The following is a 12,582-nucleotide window of genomic DNA, read 5'->3' as shown; positions in this document are numbered from 1 at the left end:
GGGTTAGTTGTAACACAGCGATACAATTAACCCTGAGTCAAAATATTTTCAAGCCAACCAAAAAAGTTGCTAAGAGCGGCAGACATACTTCAAATTTATGCTATGTTTTAGTCAACAAGACATTGATTAATATGACATAGCATTGGATTTGGTACCTTACACACCCAACTTAGAAAAACACTATACATTTCCAATAATTTTGGCAGCGTGAAAAAATACCGGAAAAATAAAACGCTCAACCTTGTAATGTAAACAGTCCATGTTACAACTAACCAGTGGCGGAGTGGCCATCGGGAGAGTCGGTACATTTCCCGGTGGGCCGGTAGTGTTTTAAGGCTGCAAGGGTCGGTCTGGTAATAGTTATACATTGCAAGTTATTTAGCAACCCCGTCTGGCGGCTTGATGTGCGGCCGCTTCCCGCTGTTCAAACTGTGCAGACTCTTTGCTCAACATAAAAGTGCTCAACCTGTTCGGCAGGTCCAACCATGTTTAGGATTTTTAAAAATATAGGGGGATCATTGAACAGCTCTCCCCAAATGGGAGTACACATGCGGTCGGATTGATCCATCAAGCAGATAGACTATTTGATAGTAAGTGTGGATTAAGGATGTTTAAAATCGTTAGCTTGATGGTCAGAACATGAATGGATCAAATCAGCACATTTGCAAATGTTTGTCTCCATATGGCTATATAATAAATAAAAATATGAAGTAACTTTGCAGTATCACATCATATATTTCCTACTATGTGATTTTCATATTATAAACGAGAGTATTCAACTGCAATATGGCAATATATATCCTCACAACATTATTATTTCTCAAAACTTTGATTTGAATATTAGCCGAGAGTATATAATGGCAATGAAAGTCTTATATGGCAATAAATATAATAACTTAATATAACAGCATAATGAAATGAATAAAAAGACAAGGAAGCAGGATTGGCATGTAAATTGTATTATTATTACCGTAAAAACAGCAAAATAACTGAAATAAACTCTGAGGTAAATGCGCCAAACACGTTAAAATAAATGAGCAATAACAGGATAAAACATTATTATCTATCAAAACTTTATATGACAAAAATTATATTTAAAGGAAAGATTCTTACAGTTATTCAAAGATGCACACATTATTCCGCATATGATTTGAATATTAGTCGAGAGTATATAACGGCATTGAACGTCTTATATGGCAATTAATATCCACATAACTTAAAATAACAGCATAATGAAATTAATAAAAAGACAAGGAAGTAGGATTGGCATGTAAATTGTATTATTATAACCGGAAAAACAGCAAAATAACTTAAATAAACTCTGAGGTAAATGCGCCAAGCACGTTAAAATAAATGAACAATAACAGTGGAAAAAACATTATTATCTCTCAAAACTTTATATGACAAAAATTATATTTAAAGGAAAAATTCTTACAGTTTTTCAAAGATGTAAAGAAAGTATTCCATATTACTCCCATTTATGAGCACGTTCATCTCTGGTCTCGCTCTGTTATGTAATAGCTGATTGACAGGTGCTCATCTCCGTCTTTCAAACAGTTATCATTTTGTATAGTTACTCATTTAGGAAAATTATCCATGATTTAATGATTTTATTATTATTATGAAAATGTTTTTTTTTTTGCAGATTGATTACGATTTGTATTACCGTAGTTTTACTTCAAATACAAGACTTTTTTTTTTTACCACGGAGGGCCGGTGGTATACGAAATTTCCTGGTAGATTTTTTGGTCCCACTCCGCCCCTGCAACTAACCCCATGTTAGTTTTTGCCCCGCGCACCCCTATTTTTTTAAATGATAATAGCGCTTAATTTATCTTATTGTACAATGTTCATAAGCGTAAATGCAACAGTATACACTCTTTTTTTAGTGTAACTGATAAAGGTAACACTTTATTTTAAGGTGTCCTTAATACAGAGTAATTACCTCATTAAGTACTTAGTAGTAGACGGTGTAATTACATGCAACTAAATGTACTTAATATGTAACTAAGTTATGGAACAGCATGTACTTACAGATTGTAATTATGCACATGTAATAAGCTGCAACTGTTACACATATGTAACAGGTCGAGTCTGTTACAAAGCTAACTACTGGTGTAATAAAAGGTCTTGTTACATATGTGTTACAATGTAATCATATTGAAAGTACTTTGTGTAGTACTATGTAATAACAAGTACCTACATATGTTACTAGTTACATAGTTCACAGTTTAAATACATGAATTAGCTTCTGAATTACATTTAAATAACATACTATTACACAGGGATAAGCTACGTAAAATAAAGTGTATCAAGAGTGTACTTAAGTGTACTTCATGTGTATCTACATACCTTATCCATCTGTAACGTAGTTTGAATCAACTCACTAGTTCACAGTTTAATTACATGAATTAGCTTCTTAATTACATTTAAATTACATAATATTACACGGGGATAAGCTATGTAAAATAAAGTGTATCAAAAGTGTACTTAAGTGTACTTAAGTTTAAAACGACTTACTAGTTCACTGTTAATTACATGCATTAGCTTCTTAATTACATTTAAATTACATACTATTACACGGGGATAAGCTACGTAAAATAAAGTGTATCAAGAGTGTACTTAAGTGTACTTCATGTGTATCTACATACCTTATTCATCTGTAACGTAGTTTGAATCAACTCACTAGTTCAAAGTTTATTTACATGAATTAGCTTCTTAATTACATTTAAATTACATAATATTACACAGGGATAAGCTACGTAAAATAAAGTGTATCAAAAGTGTACTTAAGTGTACTTAAGTTTGAAACAACTTATTAGTTCACTGTTAATTACATGAATTAGCTTCTTAATTACATTTAAATTACATAATATTACACAGGGATAAGCTACGTAAAATAAAGTGTATCAAGAGTGTACTTAAGTGTACTTCATGTGTATCTACATACCTTATTCATCTGTAACGTAGTTTGAATCAACTCACTAGTTCACAGTTTATTTACATGAATTAGCTTCTTAATTACATTTAAATTACATAATATTACACAGGGATAAGCTACGTAAAATAAAGTGTATCAAAAGTGTACTTAAGTGTACTTAAGTTTAAAACGACTTACTAGTTCACTGTTAATTACATGCATTAGCTTCTTAATTACATTTAAATTACATACTATTACACGGGGATAAGCTACGTAAAATAAAGTGTATCAAGAGTGAACTTAAGTGTACTTCATGTGTATCTACATAGCTTATTCATCTGTAACGTAGTTTGAATCAACTCACTAGTTCATGGTTTAATTACATGAATTAGCTTCTTAATTACATTTAAATTACATAATATTACACGGGGATAAGCTACGTAAAATAAAGTGTATCAAGAGTGTACTTAAGTGTACTTCATGTGTATCTACATACCTTATCCATTTGTAACGTAGTTTGAATCGACTCACTAGTTCATGGTTTAAATACATGAAAGAGCTTCTGAATTGCATTTAAATTACATAATATTACACGGGGATAAGCTACGTAAAAAAAAGTATATCTAGAGTGTACTTAAGTGTACTTCATAAAAAACTGAATGCTAAAAATATTTAATTTTGATATACTTCAGTATACTTGCGCTCACATTAATGACCAGTATATTTAAAGTGTGCTATTGATTAGTTCAAATTTTTTACTTCATATATTTTACTTTAAGTGTATTTGGTGTACTTTTGTGTGCTAAAGTGGAACAACTTCAAGTGTACTTAGTACAATTTAAGCATATGGCTGTTTGTGCTAAATGCATGCTTGATAAGTGAATTTAGAGTTTATTTTTGTGTTTAATTTTTGTTAAACGTACAATACAAATGTATTATGAGTGTCTTGCAAACATACACTCAGTATACCTTGAATAGATTGTTTGCACACATTTTATAGATCTATATTTTTTGGCTAATCCAAAATTCTTAAAACTACCCTGGTAAAAATGAATATGGTAAGTATATTACGTTTTGTATACTTTAACATACCTGCAGCTAGACCAGTGACCAGTATACTTCAAGTTTGTTTATAATTAGTTAACTTAAAGAGTGCTATTTTGGGAATAGATGACTTCAGCTGATAACATATCCAAAATAATTTTTTTGAAATAAATGTTTCCAATTAAATAAAAGCTGATTAAAACAGTAAAAAAATGTTATAAATATATTTAAATATATGTTTATTCACAGCATTCATAGTGTACACTATTTGCGTAAAAATGGAACAATTAATCATTGAAGAATGTCAGAGTTTTCAACATCTATCTCACGCAAAATCAACTTTAGTCTGGCAGGTTTTGATTCAGCCTAATAGTAGTCTGAAAAAGAGAGACAATAAGCTCAATTAACAAGTGTTTAATTTTAAGACATTGCATTTATTTAAGACTTACTGTTTTAAATCTATAGTTTACTGGCTAAAGAGAACAATGGCAACTGAGCAGAAAGTATATTTTTACGTAACTTGAGCTTGACTAGAATGTCCTTATATATCGAGAACTCCTCATTAAAATAACTTCCCAAAGTAGGCATATGAACATACTCAATTACCCCAAAAAGTAACATTAACATTTCTTTAGACTCACAGTATTCACATTAGATTATCATTTCACATTAGATTATCTTTTGTCTTTTAAAGATTCTTTTAGAAACCATAAACTGTCTATTTAAGCACTAATTATAAGCTCAAAACAATCTCAACATCATATGAGTTTTCTGTCATATTTCTTTACTCTTGTTTCATACGCAAACATATGATCTCATTTACAATTCAATTATTAACACTATCACCATGGCAACATTCACTTGAAACAAAATGGCGGACACCCGCGAACTCCGTGTGCACTACTGAACTCACGGTACTGTCAAATAGTTGTTTACCATCAAAATTCAAGTAACAACATAATTGCATTTTTTTCTCTCTGTGAAATAGCAATCTTTGTTTTTAAAAGGAACTTTCAAGATAGTTACTTCAGTTCGTATTACATTCACGAGTACTTAAAATACAGTTTTGTTGTTCAAAACTCACTCAAAACGTTAAACACTGATGACAACCATTTATAGACAACTTTAACTTGTTATATACTCGAATTAATCTTACCTGCAAAGAATATTAAACAAGATAGATTAATTTCTCCCGGAGCATCTCGAATCACTGTTATCTGCTCTCTGCATTAACTTGTGTATATAAGTGCTACTACTACTAAGCAGACCTATGCGAGAGCTCCCCCTAGCTGTCTGTATGATGTAGACCGCCTATGCACACACACATACAAATATATTGCTACTGCAGAACTCTTTTACAATGAAAAGTGTGTCCCTGAAGTACTTTAATAAATTCAGTTCAGGCAAATTTTTCATGTTCTTATTCTTCTGAAAAAAAATATACAACACTCAAAATTTAAATGGGGGGTCTTCCGTTTCCATATCTTTTATTCAACTAGTACCACATATACAAACATCAATATATGAAGAGTTTCGTTGCAAAGAAATCTCGTTTTTTGGTTGTGCATTCCAATTAACATCAATTCAACTGCAGTTGGTTTGTTTTGATTTAAACCTTCATAACTTAAAAAATACAGCTAAGTAGCACCATAAAACAAAATAATAACATGATAACATAATAATAAACATGTTTTGACAAAAAAAAAGGATTTATCTCATTAGTAGTGTTGGGAGTAACGCATTACAAAATATACACTGTACAAAAATCAGTAGAAATTACAATGTAATTGCAGCTGGGTTGCCGGTAATTTACCGTAGATTTAAATTTATGTAATTTACTGGCAAGAGTTTGTTCAAAGTTAAATAAATTTTAAATATTAACAAGTCTTTATCTTAAGAGAATAAAACTATACAATTGCTTCAGATTTTGTTTCCCAGAATGTTTTGCTTGATGCTGTTTTTTTTGTTTGTTTTACTCTGTAAAGACAAAGACTTGTAAATGTTAAATGTCCATTTAACTTTGAACAAAATGTTGGCAGTAAATAACATAAATTTAAATCTACGGTAAATTACCGGCAACCCAGCTGCAATTTTTGATGAAAGTAACTCAAAAGTAACGCAAAAGTAGTGTAACTCATTACAGTTCAGAGACAGTAATATTGTAATGTAACTAATTACTTTCAAATGTCAGTAATTTGTAATATATAATGTATTACACTTTGGAAGTAACTTTTTCCAACACTGCTCGTTTTGCAACGAAACTCTTCATATTTGACAAAACGATTGCGCATTAATTTGTCGATATAACAGGCTAACAGTACCGTTAGCTATAAGCTAAAGCCACATTCAGACAGCCAGCGATGTTATCGCTGTGTGTCGCCCGTCTCTTTCAATGAAGCATTTCTAAATCTGCTTATCATAAACAAATGAGTACCATCCATGCCAGTAACTGACGAGAGAAGGATGACATGAACTCCACTGCTTTATTCTTATTGGTTATCGCTCCGGAAATTCGCTCGACATTTGCATAAAGTTAAACTTTTCTTAACTTTCTCGCGTCGCTGGACACGCCCATCCGGTCGCCAACAGTCACTTTCGCTCGTGCCGCTGGAAGTCACCCGGTTTCCATTGAAATTAATGAGATCACGTCGCTCTGCTACACTCTAGATACACTTTATTTTACGTAGCTTATCCCCGTGTAATAGTATGTAATTTTAATGTAATTAAGAAGCTAATTCATGTATTTAAACTGTGAACTAGTGAGTCGATTCAAACTTTGTTACAGATGGATAAGGTATGTAGAAACACATGAAGTACACTTAAGTACACTCTAGATACACTTTATTTTACGTAGCTTATCCCCGTGTAATATTATGTAATTTAAATGTAATTAAGAAGCTAATTTATGTAATTAAACTGTGAACTAGTGAGTCGATTGGAACTTTGTTACAGATGGATAAGGTATGTAGAAACACATGAAGTACACTTAAGTACACTCCAGATACACTTTATTTTACGTAGCTTATCCCCGTTTAATATTATGTAATTTAAATGTAATTAAGAAGCTAATTCATGTAATTAAACTGTGAACTAGTGAGTTGATTCAAACTACGTTACAGATGAATAAGGTATGTAGATACACATGAAGTACACTTAAGTACACTCTTGATACACTTTATTTTACGTAGCTTATCCCCGTTTAATATTATGTAATTTAAATGTAATTAAGAAGCTAATTCATGTAATTAAACTGTGAACTAGTGAGTTGATTCAAACTACGTTACAGATGGATAAGGTATGTAGATACACATGAAGTACACTTAAGTACACTCTTGATACACTTTATTTTACGTAGCTTATCCCTGTGTAATAGTATGTTATTTAAATGTAATTAAGAAGCTAATTCATGTAATTAAACCATGAACTAGTGAGTTGATTCAAACTTTGTTACAGATGAATAAGCTATGTAGATACACATGAAGTACACTTAAGTACACTCTTGATACACTTTATTTTACGTAGCTTATCCCCGTTTAATATTATGTAATTTAAATGTAATTAAGAAGCTAATTCATGTAATTAAACTGTGAACTAGTGAGTTGATTCAAACTACGTTACAGATGGATAAGGTATGTAGATACACATGAAGTACACTTAAGTACACTCTTGATACACTTTATTTTACGTAGCTTATCCCCGTGTAATATTATGTAATTTAAATGTAATTAAGAAGCTAATTCATGTAATTAAACTGTGAACTAGTGAGTTGATTCACACTTTGTTACAGATGAATAAGCTATGTACACAGCAAATTGCCCAGTGTTCATTTAACTCCACTGGTGTAAATTGTACACTTTTCAGGTGTATATATAGGTCCCACCAGCTTGGTGTTAAAGTAACACTTTTAACAGTGTTGAATATATACCCTTAAACAGTGTACATTATTTTACACCAAGAGTGTACAATATACTCCAGAGTACATTATGTTTTACTCCCCACAAGAGTGTATTAAACACACATTTAGAGTTTATTTTTACACTGAGGTAGTGAATGTAAAATCCCTACCACGCATTTATTTTAAAAACTGCACATTAATTAAGGTTAAAATCTGTTTTAACACCACGTAAGTAATGAACATTAATACATTTTTAAACTGTTTGCTACTTTTAACATAACCATACTCAAAATGATTGCAGTGTATTAATAAACAGGTCATGAACATTTTTAAAACAATCAATATTTATTTTTTTCCAAGAATCAGTTTGTAACTGGTTTTCACAAATACATTCAGTACAGCATGTTTACTAAATACTGGGAACAAACACATTAGTTCAACAAAGCATTAAAGTTAATTCATTTTATATGACTGTCCATGTTTTGTGTGCAATTTCACATTTTCAACATATATAAAACTGTAGAGGGATTAAGATTTGTGAAGGTCTACAACTTTACTTAAAAAGGTACATCCAAACAAGACCGGAGCACAAAAGCACTGTCTAAAATGAAGGCCTTTATATAAAAACATGTATAGGAACAATATAAAGGTCATTTTGCTGAAATCCATAAGATGTTTGAAGGTCAAACGGCTTAAAGAAACGCAAGGTTTCCACATTCAAAATAGAGACATTCCTACAAAGCCCCTCTTGGACTTGAAATGAGTGTAGATGTTCAACAAAGCATAAAGTCTCAAAATCACAAGTCAACAAAAAATGTTGACCATCAAATCCAATTATATCAGTAATCTTACTGAAGACAGGAAGATCATCTTTAATATATGAACAAACAAGAAGACCTGAACGGTATTCTGTCCCAAAACAAGAAATCCAAGTAAAAAGATCAACATAACAATCAATGTCGATTTGCAGTTTTTCTGCAATCAATTCACAGTTTAACAGGCTACAAAGCTGAACGCTTGATACAGGTCCACACTCAATACACTTAAATGGCTGAGATTCCCAGTGGTATGCAATAGACATCTGATGTTTTAGAGCTAATGACTTAGTAATATTTTTGAAATTTTTAATACTTTTTTTAAAAAAGCGATGTTTTGCTTCGAAACGCATCCCCCAAACATGAACAAGTGGCCCTATCTTCCTGATGCATCTGGGATAATGAACCATGAAGTGATGCTTAGGAGTAAGACTTCTTGAATAGAGCTCTTTGAACAGGGTGTGGTGTTCACAGATCAAATATTTCAGATAAACAGTCATTCCATCCGAGATGACCGGAGAAAACACAATATTTATTATCTGTAGTAAAAGAAGCAGTAAGCTCCAGTGTTTATTTTCTGGTTCAACCAGATCTCCAAAAATTAGAGGCAAATTTCTAATCAGGCAAAATGTCTGGATGGCATTGAGACCCACCCCATTTCCAGCTTGTTCAAATCTAAGCATAGTAGGTCGGTTTTTACGTTCAACATAACCATAGTTAAACGAGTAAATTCTATTGCTTGCAGCCTGTAAAGACACAACATTGCTGTCAGACAAATATCTCCAACTGTGCCACTCCCTCTAATATGTCATGCATGATATCCACTGCATAATTGTCAGAAATATTAAAATACTGCAGCTCATTGAGTAAACATGGTCTTTTGACACCAAATGATGACTGCAGGCCAGCATCAGAAAGAAGGCTTTGACAGTGCTCATCGTGTAGAACTTTGTCACGCAATACTACGTCCGGATGGTCATCACAAAAAATACTCTGAGAAGAAAGCTTATCAATAAGACAAAACCGGCAAAAATAGTTTGCACTAAATGATTCTAAAAACCCAAAAAGTGTGTGCATTCCCAAATTATCACCAGTTACCTGAGCTATTGTTCCACGTACTGGTTCATCAGAGACTGGCAACTTAATTCCAGAGCTCTCAAGAATTTTAATATCACGCACAATAGGCTCCAAGATGGCACTGAAGCCATACTTCTTGACATCTTGTGTGTGAAAAAGTGCCAAAAGATGAATATTCATAAGGGCCGAGTTAACCTTAGGAGATAGGTTTCTCAAGACAAAATACATACTTCCAACCTTATGGATGCCATGTTTGGAGCCCAGAGGATTTGAGGTTTCAAAGTCATCATAAAGAAGTTGTATTTGAAGAGAGTTGTTTTCTTTGGAAAAGAGAGGATGCTCTTTAAAATAGCTGCCATCACAGAACTCTCTTAAAATGTCTCTTTCCTCACTTTGCTGTACAAAATGTTTATGGATTTCTTCGTTTCTGAACATGAAATTTAAAGTCTGTAATAAAGGGACATAAATAAATTTATCAGTGACTGTAACTTGGTCGTATGTTCCTGTAGTTGTATTTCGTCTAGTGTCATATCTCACTCCTAAAGGGATTTCAACTGGTTCTACAACCCCCCAGGTCTCAAAAAAGTATTTTTTCCATCGAGTCTCTGTTGTGAATTTAGAGAAGGGATTCTCAAGATTGTCAAAATATTCTTCAACACCTTCCCTTTGCTCATTAGTTTCAAGCAACTGAACAACACCTTCTTTAATGTTCGAGTGCATTTCATAAATAAGTTCCTCCATATTTTCAGCCACTGATGTAATTACATTGGTAGCTACTCCACTACTCTGCAGTTTTGCAATTAGTGATGCACACATTTCTTGGGTTCGTGATGTTCTCTCATGGGCACTTAAAGATGTTCCTGGACTTTCTGAAAATATGCTGGATGACTGCATGACAGAGGGATTAGAGGGAGGTTCTAATGACAGCATTTCAGATATTCTACTGTTGTGCCTTGTTTGGATATGTTTTTTAAAGCCAGAAAAGGTAACAAATTTTTGACAACACCCATCCTGATCGCATACCAACTGTAACCTTCTGCCAGGATAAAAAGCATGAGAAAACTTGAGATGGCGAATTAACTCGGTAACTGTTCTAGAACTTAATTTGCAAACAAAGCACCTTAACATCTTTTCAAGAAAACTTTGCAACAGTACTTAATTAAGAACCTTGGCCCGAAGATCTCCGATTCGAGGGCTTTCATGGGTAATGCCTACATCAATGTTGTAGATGGTTGTTTGAAGAAAGGTAAACATATTGTGCAAAGCAGCATCATATGAAATGCCAAACACATAATGAGTTTTGAAAAGTTCATCAAAGGCTGAGAGAGAGGACTTAGCCATGCAGGGAATGAGCTGCCCATCCAACACAATGTAGTACTCATGGATGCTACTCTTCGAAGTCCCAACTGCCAAGATGTAGGGCTGTGTTGTCTGTGTTGATCCAAGAACTTCTTCAAAACTGCAACAGGACTAAAAAAAACAAGTACAAACTGAAAAAACTTAAGTATGACATTACAAAGAGAGTGCATATACATTACAATAAGGACATATCGTCGCTGTCCGGTGAAACTCACGTATGGTCATTTTGCCGATTTTGAGATTTTTCGACAGATTGAATGTCCAGGTTCATTTCCATATACAGTATGCGTCACATACCTAAATGGCCAATGAAAAGTTGTGAAATCATGTCATCTGATTTTAACGTATATCCATTTGGTGTCAAAGCTGTCAATCACGCCGCGTATCTTCCGCCTGTGAAGCGTCTCGCCGGCCTCGTAAAGTTTCATTGAAGCGCAGCACTGGATATAGCCGAATAAACAGACGAATGTGAGACAATATCTTTCCTTCATCGAGGTAAACGTTCCCCCTGATGCCAGACGTACGTCTAGGAGTGACTAAATTACGGTAGGACTGTGCAAACAAAGTATCTGTCTAGCATTGGTGTTATTATTTACGCTGGGGACATCCCACCGCTTTTTGAAGGCGTTTGGTTAAAATGTTTTGAAAAATCAAGCGATGCTTAAGACTGGTTTTGTGGTCCAGGGTCACATATGTTGCGTTGTATGCTGATGGTGTGTTTTCTTGTACATATGTAATGAAATTCATTGTAATCATTTATTAAACGCGCTGCTGTTTTCTACGTTGTGGTGCTTTGGCATATTCGGTTGAGCTGGTGTTGCAGGGACTTTGTCAGTGTATTGATTCATTGTCCCTTCATAGCTTGCAAGAGACATTTAATACACTTATAATTAATATTAAATAAAGTAAGCGTATTTAACTAAGACGTAGGCTATTTAATAAACTGAGCGTATTCATCTGTCAATACGAAACGCAACTTGGCCATTCTAAATAATGATCAGAAGAATGCGTATCGATCACAGTTACTGTAAAATATGCACGCATGTCCATTTAAACTCAATTTTGGTCAAATGTGGATTATATCATTACACTGGCAAGAATATGGTTACATGTAAATATGCCGTACCAAGTATGACACTGCTACATTCAACTGCTTTTGATATACGGTGTTTTTTTCACTTCCTGAAAAGTAACCGTTTTGGACATACGTGAGTTTCATCGGGCAGCGACGATATGATATTTAATAAATAGAAATATGTTAATAATATGACTTAAAGGGATACTTCACCGATTTAGCATTCAGCTTTGTATCTGTAGAAACCCGGCAGTATTACTGAATGACCATGTTTCCCTCCATCATTTCCCCCTGAGAGGAGAGATATCTGCATTTTGGTTCTGCAAAAAAGTCCTCCGATGATGCAAAAATCGTCATATTACATCATCGGAGGACTTTTTTGCAGAACCAAAATGCA

The 12,582-nt window shown here is 33.4% G+C and overlaps 1 protein-coding gene and 1 long non-coding RNA gene across 2 annotated transcripts in view; one reads left to right on the top strand and one right to left on the bottom strand.

Annotated features, from left to right (window-relative positions):
- The window catches only part of cwc22 (CWC22 spliceosome associated protein homolog), a 152,952-nt gene that overhangs the window by 56,854 nt on the left and 83,516 nt on the right, over positions 1-12,582 (top strand). The gene's annotated exons all lie outside the window — the stretch shown is intronic.
- Positions 4,187-5,649, bottom strand: LOC141350208 (uncharacterized). Its single transcript, XR_012358201.1, has 2 exons — positions 5,121-5,649; positions 4,187-4,341 (listed from the first exon to the last, which is right to left on the bottom strand). It is a non-coding gene; the product is annotated as an uncharacterized lncRNA (long non-coding RNA).

The sequence above is a fragment of the Misgurnus anguillicaudatus genome, chromosome 17 (genome assembly GCF_027580225.2).
Source record: "Misgurnus anguillicaudatus chromosome 17, ASM2758022v2, whole genome shotgun sequence".
Taxonomy (NCBI): Eukaryota; Metazoa; Chordata; class Actinopteri; order Cypriniformes; family Cobitidae; genus Misgurnus; species Misgurnus anguillicaudatus.
The sequence above is the reverse complement of the archived record's forward strand: the minus strand, read 5'-3'. Positions and strand labels throughout refer to the sequence as shown.